Genomic DNA, 14242 nt, shown 5'->3' on the forward strand with positions numbered 1-14242 from the left:
TGTATATTGTGGGCCCTTCTTCCACTGGGAAACATAACTTTTCCACATATTTTCACCCTATGAGATTCCTATTCATGGTTTCATGTAAATCTCCCATAATGGATTCAATTCATGCTGGAGACCTTCTTCTGTTGCTTTTACGATCATGGGGATATCACTGAACCACTCAGTGTGTCCATCTGTTCTTCCTTATTTTTTACTATGTGACCAGAACATCTCTCTTTCTGGTCATGCATGTCCTATATAGACTTAGCATCAGTTTCAATTTATGTATCATCTTCATTTACATGCTTACGCCTACCTGTGAATTCCTCCATGAGGTTATAATGCTCTATCAGGTAGCTAAAACAATAAAACAACTGATTGATTTTGATTCATATTACCCCATTTTTCAAAGATAAGCTTTTCATATCCATATCCATTCCTTCTAAGTCATGGTAAGGTAAAGCTACTTTCAAGTAGTGAAGTTGGGACTTGTCCTGAATGCTGACAAAGATTTGCAGCAGTAGTGCTCTTGCAAATGTTTAACAACTGGCTCTCCAACCACAACAACAAAGGTAAGCATTACAACTTTTAAGTTTAATCTACATCATTAACATTTTTTCCTTCACTTTCTTAAGTCCAAACAATCAACAAAGCAGTAAACCAAGACCTACTTTACAGCACTTGTTGATTTCCATGGAATAAATACCCACACTGAAAACATAACGATTGCTTTGTGTGAGCTGGTTTGAGCTGACTCTAGCACTCTTTCTTACAGGGCCATTTTTTACTTCCTGGGTCATCCTGCTGTTCCACAAAACAACCCTTTTGCCAGTACTCAGGACAGAATAGATAAGACTCTGGAAACAGTTAAGTCCTTTATAGAAGCTGGATAAATAGTACAAAGATGTTGGAAGAAGCTAAAGAAATGAAATGGAAAATCCCAAAGGAGCCTCTTCAGATGCTCACATCTACCCAATAAAAAGGGATTGTTCACCTGCAAATTACATTTTCTCAACATGCATATTGATTTCTCCCTAGCCAGCAGGCACAGCCTGATTTTGCAATGACACAATTGATTCCTGCAGTGTCTCCAAGTGAGTCATTCCAGAACAAGTTATGCACAAGGTTTTAAGTTAAACAAGATCCCACAGCCAACAAAAACCTCAAACCTTATTTAATTACACAATTGCTCAAGAACCTGCTTATTCACTCTAGAGATCCTGCCTTAGTTTTTCTCAGGGAGATAATACTTTCTTCCCTTTTCTACGTGTTTATCAAGAAGATTTAAATTACTTCAATACAAAGACATAGGATGTGGAGGTACCTGAAGTATGTGCTTTTCATGTATGGGATTTCAGATGTTAGTGAGACTACTCACATGGGCATGTACATCTTTTACCAGAATCATGTGAACCTGGAAAGTTTAAACTTTGGCAATACTGGGTCTTGGCAGGCTGTATACAATATTTTTACTTGCAAAGGTCTTTTTTAAAAGGGGGGGAGGATAAATGTATAAAGCATATAAAATTAAAATATGCAGTAATTTATGTACATGTGTGCATGTGTGTAAATGAACATGAATTATATATATCTATACATGTGTACATATATGTATATAGTCATGTGCATATATGTGTATGGATAGACATATATATAGAAATGTATATTTATAAATATATACATATATATATATATATATATATATATATATATATCCCTTTGGACCTATGATTTCATTTACATAGGAAATTGCCTCTACCAAAGTAGAATCTGATCTACAACTTGGAGTCTAAGAGACTAGGATGTTGAGAGGTTACACAACTTCTCTATGATCACATAGACCATGATGGGGAACCTATGGTCTATAGGCCACGTGTGTCTCTCTGGGTCCTGAAGTCAGGCCCTTTGACCATACTTGAGGACCTAGAGGGCCACATGTGGTTTTGAGGCCACAGGTTCCTCACCCCTGACATAGACAGTATATCTTGGAGGTAGATCTGGAACTCAGGTCTTCCTCAATTCAAAGTTGACTTTAGGAGGAAGAAAGGAAAGAGAATAAACATTTTTATGGTACCTATTATGTGACAGGTACTTTTACAAATTTTATCTCATTTGATACTCACAAAAACTCTACAAAGTAGGGACTGCTATCATTCCCATTTTACAGCTGAGGAAACAGAAGCAAACAGAGGTTAATTGACTTGTCCAGGGTCACACAGCTAGTTAGTATCTGAGGCTATATTTGAACTAGGGTCTTCCTAACTCCAGGCCCAGGCCCAGGCTTTATATGCACTGAGCTACCAGCTGCCTCTATTGGTCATACTATGCTGTATGGTACTACACATTTCCTGACAATATTGATCATGTTGGGAAAATGTTTAGTTCAAAAATCATTTAAATCTAAATGAGGGGAAATCAAATGATTATTTTCTAATAGCAACTTAGTCTTGATAGATTAAAATAAACCATAATACCGCAGTTGGCTCCAACATCAGATCCTCATCTGAAGGACTCAAGCCAGTACCATGATCTCAGATACCAGATGTCCTACTGTCAAGATCTCATTTACATGAAGGGTTTCAGACACCTTATGGAATCTGCCCTCTTCCCTGGTGATGTCGCATTGGAGCTCAGAAGAGAGATAGTCTGGGAAATGTTCATTGTAGCTAATGAAGAGTAAGACTCCAGAAAGAACCTTGGGATGTGCTCACTTTGATGACTGCAACATGGATCAATATCCAGGATAGGAACTGAGAAGGAGTAGTTAAATATGTAGGAAAAGAATCAATAGAGATCAATGTGGCACACAAAAAAGAGAGTATCCTGAAAGAAGGGATGGGCAACAAAGCCAAATGCTACAGAGAGGTCAAAAAAGATGGGGACTAAGAAGAAGCCATTAATTTCACATTTAAAAGGTCATTGGTTATTGAATAAAAAGAAAATAAACACTTCTGTTGACTGATAAAGTCAGAATCTAGATTGTAGATGTTGTCCTTCACTCTCAAAGAGGACCAAAATGGCATCAGCCACAGCTAGACACACTGGACCAATATGAGTTCAGAAAGCTCTACCAGAGATCAGGTACAAATAATCCATATGATCTAGATTGCAGAGGGTGAAAAACAGAGTGAGAGAAGAAGCCTGGAATGCATCAAGTGGAAGTATCTTTCTCAAGGAGTCTAGCTGAGACAGGGAGCAGAGGTATAAAATGATAGTGGGATCTAATGAGGTTTGGTTTTGGGGGGGTTATTTATTTATTTTTCCTTATAATATTTTATTTTTTTCAACATTTGTTTTTGTAAAATTTGGGGTTCCAAATTTTTCTCCTTCCCTCTCCCCAAGATAGCAAGCAATCTGATATAAGTTATGCATGTACAATCATGTTAAACATATTTCCACATTAGTCATCTTGTGAAAGAAGGGAAACACCATGAGAAAGAAAAAACAAAAAAATTAAAATAGTATGCTCCAATCTATATTCAGACTCCATAGTCCTTTCTCTGGATATGGTTAGCATTTTCCATCATGAGTCTTTTTGGAATTGTCTTGGATCATCACATTGCTGAGAAGAGCTAAGTCTATCAAGTTGGTCATCACACAATGTTGCTGCTGCTGTGTACAATGTTCTCCTGGTTCTGCTCACTTTTCTCAGCATCAGTTCATGTAAGTCTTTCCAGTTTTTTCTGAAACCCATCTGCTTACCACAGGTTTTTAAGGGATGGGGAAGATGAATACATTTGTAAGCATCAGGAAAGGGAACAATGGATGGGAAGTGATTGAAAATTAGGGGAAGGAATGATAATAGAAGGAAACTACTGGAGAAGATGAGAGGTGATGGATCAAGGGTACAAGTAGAATGTTTGGCCTTAATGAGGAGGAAGCCCATTTCTTCACTAGAGTAGGAAATATTGAGACGATGAAGTCAAGAGGTTGTTAGATGAGGAGGAGAAAACAGGGAGTTCCTGACAGATGGCATCAATTTATTTAATTAAATTGACATCCTCAGTTGAGAGAGTAGAGGGAGGGCTGCTATGAGAGGGAAGAGGAGGAGAAGAAAGAAAAAAGAGCAGAGAAGGGAAACTAAGAGGAGAGCAGGAAAAGAAGGGAAGCAAAATGAAGGAAAAATATGGAGCAGCCTCTGTAGTAAGGTGGATATAGAATCAATTGAGGAGTAAAAATATTGACTTGTAGTAAGAGGCTAGATATTTGGATGGCATAACTAACTATGTAATAGATTGAGACATTATGCTTATGTGATTTCCTCCAGCTTAGTTCAGCAGCAGATGAGTAGATGGGGGAATAATCCAAGTTCAGGTTTGGCAAGATATGTGTAGCACAGCACAAGAGATCAAAGAATTATCCTGACCATTATCTCCACTTTCTCCATACCACACTGTTCTAACTACTCACCCTTGCTCTGGCATCACTTTCCTCCCTTCTGAGTCTTGGCTGTGAAGCTGATGCAGTTTCTCCTCTCAAATCTCTTGCCTGTTTGTCTTACTTTCACTCATAACCTGACAAACCCCAACCATTTGCCTCCTTCCCTACAAATCACTTGCTATTGAATAGAACTGAAGGAAGTCACACATTTGGGATGACTGAGTTCACTACAAAATAATGTTTTCTATAGTCTATGATTGGCTCTTACTCTCTCAAAGCAATCTTTTTACTCTCCTAATTTATCTATTCCTCTGGGCAAAAGGAATGTGCAGAAAAGACTAGCAGCTCTGGTGTGAGGGTTTGCCAAGCCTATTTTAGGGCTGCTCATCCACCTTTGGCATCCACCTGAGTCTCACCTGTGACTCGAAGAAGCTGCAGCATGGGAGTGGTCATAACCCAATGAAACCATCTTGGCATATAGACTAAACCAGATTGAGGGCAATCAACAGTCCTCAAAGAGTCAGGTAAGTTAGGAGGTTTGTCTACCCCAACCATGTGAAGACTTCCCCTGGAGGAATGGGCCGATGAGGACAATTTGTTTCAATGGTCATGAAGTAGGCTGAAGCAGGCACTATGGAACACACAGAGCTTGGTCAGACTTTAAAAATGCCAAGGTCATCCACTGTATCCAGAACCATCATTTTGACTTTTGTCCTAAGAGAGAGGGGGACTGATGACTTTGTATAACTCGGCCTCACTTAAATTCAATTCACATGCAACTTGACATTCCCCATCATCCACTATTTTACCCCAGCACTGTGATGTCACTGCTACTACTCAGAATCAAAGGACAAACAGTTGTATTCCTCACAGTGACTGTTCCAAACCTTTCCTTGTCTCCTGAAGCCTCCCAAACCATTCCTTTCCTGTTTCTTCTTAGCAGAGAACCTTAAATTATATTTTACTGAGAAAACAGAGACCATTCACTCCCTCTTCTCTCCTACTCTACCTCAAAACCCCTTGATGTCATCCTCCAAACTCTTCTCCTCTACTCCAGAATCTGAGGAACTGGTGGCTCTTCTCCTTGACAAGGTCAACCTTTCTAGTTGAACCCTTGACCTTAACCCCTCTATTATGCTACACAAATTACCCTTCCAAGAATCTTCTCTCTGTAATCTCTAGTCTCTCCTTTCCCTGCTGCCTACAAATGTGCCCTCAGATGCTCTCCATTAGACTGTAAGCTCCTATAGAGTTGTAACAGTCCTGTATCACACAGTAGACCTTGTCTACACAGAGTAGACCCTTAATAAGACTGACTGACTCACCATCTAAGTATCCTCCATCCTTAAGACATATTTATTGGATCCAACTGTGCCTCAAGCCATTCTCCTGTATCTATCTTACCTTTTATAGCCAAACATCTAGAAAAAAGCCATCTACACTCATTACCTCTGCTCTCCCACTCACTTTACAATCCTTTATAATCTGTGTTTCAACCTCATCACTCAATCAAAACCATTATCTCAAAATTTACCAATGATCTAAATTGCCAAATCTGATGACTTTTTTAGGCCTTATCCTTCTTGAGTTCCTTAGAACATTTGACATAACTAAACAACCTCTCCACATGGATATTCTCCTCTCTGGGGTTTCTATGACTTTTTTGATTTTCCTCCTCCATATCTGTTCACCCCTGTTCAGTTTCTTGGTGAAATATTATCATTACACATATCCAGAATGTGGTCCCAAAGGCTCTGGCCTGGGCCCTTTTCTTTTCTCTCTTTTCACTTTCTCTTGGTGATCTCATCAGTCCTCATGGGTTCAATTAGGATCTTTCTGCAGATGATTTCCAGGTCTCACAGATTGAAGGACAGCTATTTGGTGAACAGATGGAGCACTGGCCCTGGAGTCAGGAAGGCCTGACTTCAAATCCAGACTCAGACACTATACAGGGGAAGTCAATTAACTACTTCCTGCCTCAGTTTCCCCATCTATAAAAATGAAGATAATAATAACACCAACCCCTAGGATTGTTGTGAGGATAAAGTTAGATAAAACAAGTAAACCATTTCACAAACCTTAAAGTGCTGTATAAATGCTAGCTAGTATTATTACTTACATATCTAGCCCCAGTCTATTTCCTTAGGTCAAATCTCAAACTCACAACCACTTTATTGAATTGTTCAATCTAAATATTGCATAAACATCTCCAACTCAACATGTTCAAAAGAGAATACAATATCTGACACAATCTCTAACTTTAAAAAGTATATAAAACTATTAGAGGAGATAATGAATAATAATTATAAAGTTGAAGTTTTTAGGTATACTATGGCAGAGTTGTGTTACTCTAGATCTAGGATGTCGGTGCTTTTGTCTTTGAGGCTTTACTGTTTAGATAGTATTATGACAACCAGTAGATGGGTATGAGAGAAAAAGGGACCCAATTCTAATTGATGAATTCTTATTTTTCAGATTTACCATTGCTTTTCTTGTGGGAAATTACTGCTGAATCTTTGACACTGCCCTTGAAACTAGAATACATATTGAGAAAAAGATTTAATTGATTTCAGTGGCAACCACAAAAAAATACTTTAAATGCTATTCTCCCTGATTCCTTATAATTTCTTTCCTTAATGTACATTTTCTATGAAATTTGTTTATAGATTGTGACTGGGGAGGCAAGGAGTTTCATAATATAAATGATACTTCAATAAGTCTGACTAGTGACTTTTCACTAAGGAATGTTAGCAGGTTGCTTATTAGGGTGTTCATGGAAGATATACTACAGGCATAGTCATGATTTCATGTTGAACATATAAATATTGAATATTTTCTAGACATATATATTGAGTAGTGGGTATGAAGCTGCCTGGTATAATGGAAAGAACATGGGAGTTAGAGTTGGAGGAACTGATTTGTAACCTTCCTCTATTATTTATAGTCACTGTGACCTGGGATAAACCATGCAATCTTTCAGGGCCTCAGATTTCCCGTATATAAAATGAGAGTTTAGATTAGATGAGCTCCGAGGTCCCTATAAGCTCTAAATATATGACCCTAAGACTGAAGCAATGGCCTCATGAAGACATTGGTAGAACTTTTGTGAAGACCTCACTGTTTTTCCTCAATGAAAAGTGTCAGTCCTTACCACATTGGCTACCAACCTAATTCCCAGATATTATGAAGTCATAATAACATGACTTCATAATATTGCTGGTTCTATAACTAGGCAGTAAGAGAAATTAAATGTGGAGAAGAGAGGAGTGGTCAACAAGGAGAAATGCTGCATAGAGATCAAGAAGAAAAAGATTTTGGTACTTTCAAATAGGAAGTTTCTGGAGACCTTTGAAAGAGAAGTTTCAGTAGAGTGACGAGAATATAAGCCACATTCCAAAGGCACTGAGTGATCCACTGATGAAAAGGAGGCATGAATATTGGCCATTTTTTCCTGATAACTGAGATAATTTTTATCAATAGGTTACAGGCTATTGGAGTCTTCTGGTTATCAAGATGGTGGTCCACCCAATGCACTGGAGATCTTATTTTCTCTTGACATTTCAAGGACAGTGGTAAAGCACATTGCCTATCCAAAGATTATCCCTCACTGTGATCAGTCCATTTTTCCTGGACACAAATTTCATTAATATCATCCTTTAATTCTTTCATGTATTTCCTTATTTATTATATGTTGCAGCCTGTTCACATCTCACCATGCACTTCTGAGCGATGTTGTTCTTGTTGTTCAGTCATGTCCAAGCCTTTGTGAAGACCATGACACACCAAGAGTGTCCATAAGGGTTTTCTTGGCAAAGATACTGGAGTGGCTTGCCATTTCCTTCTTGAGTAGAGTAAGGCAAACAGAGGTTAAATGACTCAGAGATCTATCCACTGAGCCACCTAGTTGTCTCCTGGGAAATACACAAATTAAAAATGAATGAAAGCTTTGCACTGAGTTATTAGTGTTATTGGTCTTTTTTGTTTCAGAGGCACAGGGGAGTGAGTCCTAGATCTGGAGCTGAACTCATGGACATGAGTTCAAATACTGTGTCTTTCAGTTACTACCTATATGACCTTGGGGAAGGCATTTAACCTCTATGTTCCTCAGTTTCCACACATTTAAAATTAGAGGGTTGCACTAGATGACTCCTGGAGTTCTTTCTACCATTAGATCTGTGAACTTGTGAAGTCTATAATATGGTGTTTGTAAAGTTGTTTCTCTGATTGTTGTTTCATCATTTTTAGTCAAGTCCAATTCTTTGTTATACCATTTGGGGTTTTCTTAGCAAAGATACTGGAGTAGTTTGCCATTTCCTTCTCCAGCTCATTTTACAGATGAGGAAACTGATGCCAATAGGGTTACGTGACTTGCCCAGGGTCACACAGCTAGTAGGTGTCTGATGCCAGTTTTGAACTCAGGTCTTAATGACTTAGGTCTGGTCCTCTATCTACTGTGCCCCTTTATCTCTAGGGGCATCAAATTAGTCAGAAGAATTTATCAAAATCTACAAGCTACCTTTATGGCTGTATATTGATTAAATAAATAAACTGTGTGACAAAAATGACTATACTTACCATTCAGTGGTATCAGTTATGCCAGGTAGAACAATATTAATCACAAAATGTCAGAATTGGGAGGAACAAAATCTAATCCAATCATTACATGGACGAAGAAACAAACCCAGAGGGGGGATAGGATTTACTTAAAGTGACACAAAGTAATATACAGAAAACTAAAATCCCAACCTGCTCATTCCTCATCCATGGGACTTTATAAAGGAGCTTTATAAAGGGCTTTATAAATTTCATATATTTACAAATATGAAATAATTGTAAAATGCTTAGCACAGTATCTGACACATGGTAAGTACTATATAAATTCCCATTCCTTCCTACCCTCCTCCCAACTTTTTCAACATCTCCCACCGTCTCCATTCTAAGTTGTATTATTTAAACTTAATTAGGGTTAGCTAAAGCCATTTCAAAAAAGAAAAATATAGTTAGGAAACTCTGTCATAAGTTCCAGGTCAAAGCCAGAATTAGAATCCTAGGTTTTCAGAGTAATTATGATTAAGTATTTTCCACGGAAATACAGAGAAAGCACAAGTCTAAAAGTGAGTCATCCATATGAGAACTTGCTTTGGGCTTCATCTGAACAGCTATGCAACTTGAGGATTTTATCTGATAAACAAACTTACTGCAAGGTAAATGGTTCAACTCAAATATGTACTATGTGTTTTTGATGAAATTAATCATTATAGCATAAGAGCACTGGCTTCATGGAGTAGAGGTCATGTGGGTTTCAGCAAACGGCAAGTCAGTAGGAAGATGGAAATCTACTCCATTACTTCAAAGGGCAATGAGATAGTCATAGAACATGGAAAGGACCTTTGCCATCATCTTATCTACCCCCATATCTCACAGATGAGGAAATTCTCATAGGATCATCAAATGTTAGCACTAGAGCATTCTTTCCTCCATAGTCAGTGGTTTAAAGGTATGGATAGAGTGACTCGGAACTTTTACAAACTTAGAGGTTGTCTCTGATATCATTCAACCACCTCATTTTATTATCTGTATTCCCATGCAAAGTCCTATGATATTTTCTGCTCAATCTGTCAAGCAATCATCTTGGCAAATTCCCCTCTATGAATCTATCAGCCAAGCAATTAACATTTATTGATCACTTTGTAAGGACCAAGCACAAATGGGTACTCAAGAAACTTACAATCTACTGGGGATTACATGTGTAAAATTAACAAATACATGGATATAGAGTATAGGAAAAGAAATTTTAAAGGGGAAGGCTTACATCAGGGGTGACCAGGAAAGACCTCCTGAAAAAAGAGAATTTGAGCTGACCCTTGAAGGAAGTCCAGAATTCTAAGAATCTCCAGTAAGGAGGGAGAGCATTGCAGGCATGGGGGAAAACTGTGAAGGAAAGTGGGTCATGAAAATAAGGAATCACAAAATCTTAGAGCTACATGGCTTCTAAGAAATATGTAACCCATGCCCTTCATTTTACTGAAGCAAAGACAATAAAATGACTTGCCAAAAGTCCCGGAGCTACTTCTCAAAAGCTAGTACTCAAACCTAGGTCTCCTACTGCCAAGTCTAGTGCTCTGCTAACTTCTTCTTTTCCCTCACAAAGACTGGGGAAACACTAAATGAGGTGAAAATCATAAGATGAAGATTTGAGCAATCCTTCCCTGGAATTCCTTTGTAGAGCTCTGGCTTTCATTATGGAGATGATTTTGAAAGCTTTTTTTCACTCTCCAAATGACATCAAGGCTGTACTTCTACTACAGAAAGTTTTCTTTTTCTTTCTCTATTACCAATATTTGCAATATAAGAGCTCTCTAACCTTTTCAACTCCAAGACATACTCTGATGCTTAGAACATCAGACTTCAGTTCACAAGTCCCTGACAGCACTTCCCTGTCAGAACGACTTCTGCTTAGAAACATGAAAGAAAAACACCCACAACTAGAAATGTAAGTGATGTTTACACTGTGCAAATACTTTAAAGGACCAAAATCCCCCCTCCTCCGCACCTCGGGCTTGCCCAAAATTTAAGCCCTCTCCCTCTGACACAGAAGGTTCTGTAGCCGTGGACTCATGTTCTGGGCTCCTAAATAATGGTGCTGATGGATCTTCTGCACATTTCCTTCAGTTTAATTAAATTCATTCAAAGAAAATTAAATGCCAACAACAAACACAAGCACTTATTAAGCACCTATTGTGTGCCAGATAGGAGGGTCTGGGGTTAAAAATATAAAGATATGCCACCTTGTCCTCAAGAAGTTTATATTCTCCAGAGGAAACTGGCAGTTGAGATAGTGTCCCTTACTCTCTACATTTTTAAGGGAATACAGCAAAGCACTATTAATTGGGATAAATTGAGTCAAGAAATCAAACTGCCCTTAAAAAAGTTATTTTATTGAGTAAAATGCAATTTTCTGTTAGTATTATTAAATGTTATTCTTTGTGTCTGTGTGTGTGTGTGTGTGTGTGTGTGTGTGTGTGTGTTTGTAAACCAACAAACCTCCCAGCATGACCTGTACCTGGCACGAAACTTAAAAAACTCTTCTTCATTATATGTCTGACTGACAATATTCCAAAATACAAATGAGTTGGGCTTACAAATGACAAAAACTTACCCTATAACCTGAGTAAAATCCTACAGAGGAAATAAAAGTGAATTTTTAATGGAATAGGAGACTTTCAAGTTTTTCTGATAAAAAGACTAGAAATGAGAAGGAATTTTGAAATATAAAAAAAATAAAAGACAAACCTAGAAAGGTACATCTATTTCAGCAATTATAAGGGTCTGTATGACACAGTGACTAGAGCACCAACCCTGTAGTCAGGAGGACCTGAATTTAAATCTGGCCTCAGTTACATACTACCTATGTGACCCTGGGCAAGTCATGTAACCCTGTATGCCTCAGTTCCTCATCCATAAAATGAGCCGGAGAAGGAAATGGCAAACCACTCCAGTATCTTTGTCAAGAACACCCCAAATAGGTCATGGGGAGCCAACATGTTGGAGTAACTCCATAACTCTCCCATATTAACCTTCAAACAATGGTCAAATAGCATCACAAAACAAATTCTGAAATAGCAGAACCAGCAAAAAGGTGGGGTGCAACAACCTTTGAGCCCAAGAAACTTGGAAGATCAGCAGGAAATGTCTATATCACTCAAGTAAAAAGAGAGCACAGTTGAGGACAGGAAACATCCCAGCAAGCCAGCAGTAAATTCCTCCTTAGCAAACCAATAGTAGATCCTGAGCCCCAGTGAGGCAGAGCAGTCAAATGCCAACACCAGGACCTCCCCACCAGGTGCCTCAGCATAGCCAGGGGAATGGCAGCCATTAACTCTGAGAACCTCCACTTGCTTTAGTGTAGCCAGGTCAAACAGGCAACCTCCAACAGTCAGACCTCCATGTGCTTCATGCGCATCACAGGGAAACATAGAAACATCCCCACAAGTCTCAGCATACCTAGGACCCCAGCTCAGCACCAGCTAAGCTGCCAGACCCTTACAGCCTCCAGACGTACCAGCCACCCCACCCACCCTACCCTTTCAGTGCAGCACTGGACACAAGGGTCCCCCATGGGCCTAAGGGCAATATGAGTTCACCCCTGGCATAAGAAATCTGAGACATTGCTTCTTCCACCCCGGGAACAAAGCTCAAACTCAAAAGAAAGTGAAGGGGGCAAAAAAGATGAGTAAAAAACAACAATAATCTGACCATAGAAAGTTATTGTGGTGACAGGAAAGACCAAGACATAAACTCAGATGAGGACAACAGTGTCAAAACACCTCTAAGTAAAACCCCAAAAGAAAACTTGGAGGTGGTCTCAAGTCGAGAAAGAACACACAGAAGAGCTCAAAAATGAGCTTAAATATCATATAAGAGAGGGAGAAGAAAAATTGGGAAAAGAAATGAGAGTGATGCAAGAGAATTATGAAAAATAAAAGTCAAAAGCTTGGAAAAAGAAAACTGCTTAAAAAGTAGAATGGTTAAATGAAAAGAAGATACAAAAATCCAATAAAGAAAACTCCTTAAAAATACAATTGACCAAATAGAAAAGAAAGCACAAAAGCTAACTGAGGAAAGCAACTCCTTAAAAGTTAGAATTAGGCAAGTGGAAACTAACAACTCTAGGAAAAATCAAGAATCAATCAAATTCAAAAGAATGAAAAAATAGAAGAAAATGTAAAATACCTCATGGGAAAAACAACTGACCTGGAAAATATATCCAGGAGAAATGATATCAGAATCATTGCACTACCTGAAAGCCATAATGAAAAGGAGAACCTGGACAGCATCTTTCAAGAAATTATCAAGGAAAAGTGACCTGATATCCTGGAATCAGAGGGCAAAATAGGCATTTAAAGAATTCATGGATTACCTCAGGAAAGAGATCTCAAAATAAGAACTCCAAAGAACATTATAGCCAAATTCAGAAATATCAGGTCAAGGAAAAAATACTGCAAGTGTCCAGAAAGAAATAATTCAGATATTTGGGAGTTCACAATCAGGATTACTCCGGACTTAGCAGCTGCAACATTATAAAATCAGAGGTCATGGAACATGATATTCCAGAAGGTAAAGGAGCTAGGACTACAACCAAGAATCACTTACCCAGCAAAAATTAGCATAATACATCTGGGGGAGGGAAATCATCATTCAATAAAATAAAAAGATTTAAAGCTTCTATAAGAAGACCAGAATTTAACCAAAAATTTGATCTCCAATATCAAGATCCAAGAGAAAAATCAGTAGGTAAAAAGGGAAAAGAAAACTTAAGACATTTAATAGAAGTAAATTGTTTAGATCCCTATATGGTGATACTTGTAATTATTAAAATTAATAGTATAGCTACAAAGAATATATACAGACAGAGGGTACAGGTATAAAGTGAATTTGAGGGAATGACATAAAAAATAATTGAGGGTTGAGAAAGAGGAGTACACTAGGTGCAGAAAGAAGGGAGAGGTAAATTAGGGTAAGTTATTTCACATGACAAGTCATGAAACTTATCAGATTGGCTAACATGACCAAACAGGAAGATGATAAATGTTGGAGAATATGTGGGAGAGCTGGAACACTAATTCTTTGTTGGTGGAGCTCTGAATTGATCCAACCATTTTGGAGAGCAATTTGGAACTAAGTCCAAAGGGCTACAAAAATGTGCATACCCTTAGAGCCAACAAAAAGAGATCATTAAAATGTACAAAAATATTTATAGCAGCTCTCTTTGTGGTGGTCATGAACTGGAAATCTAGGGAATACCCATCAATTGGGGAATGGCTGAACAAGTTGTGGTATTTGAATGTAATGGAATACTGTTATACTATAAGAAATG

The sequence above is a fragment of the Notamacropus eugenii genome, chromosome 3 (genome assembly GCF_028372415.1).
Source record: "Notamacropus eugenii isolate mMacEug1 chromosome 3, mMacEug1.pri_v2, whole genome shotgun sequence".
In the NCBI taxonomy this organism is placed as follows: domain Eukaryota; kingdom Metazoa; phylum Chordata; class Mammalia; order Diprotodontia; family Macropodidae; genus Notamacropus; species Notamacropus eugenii.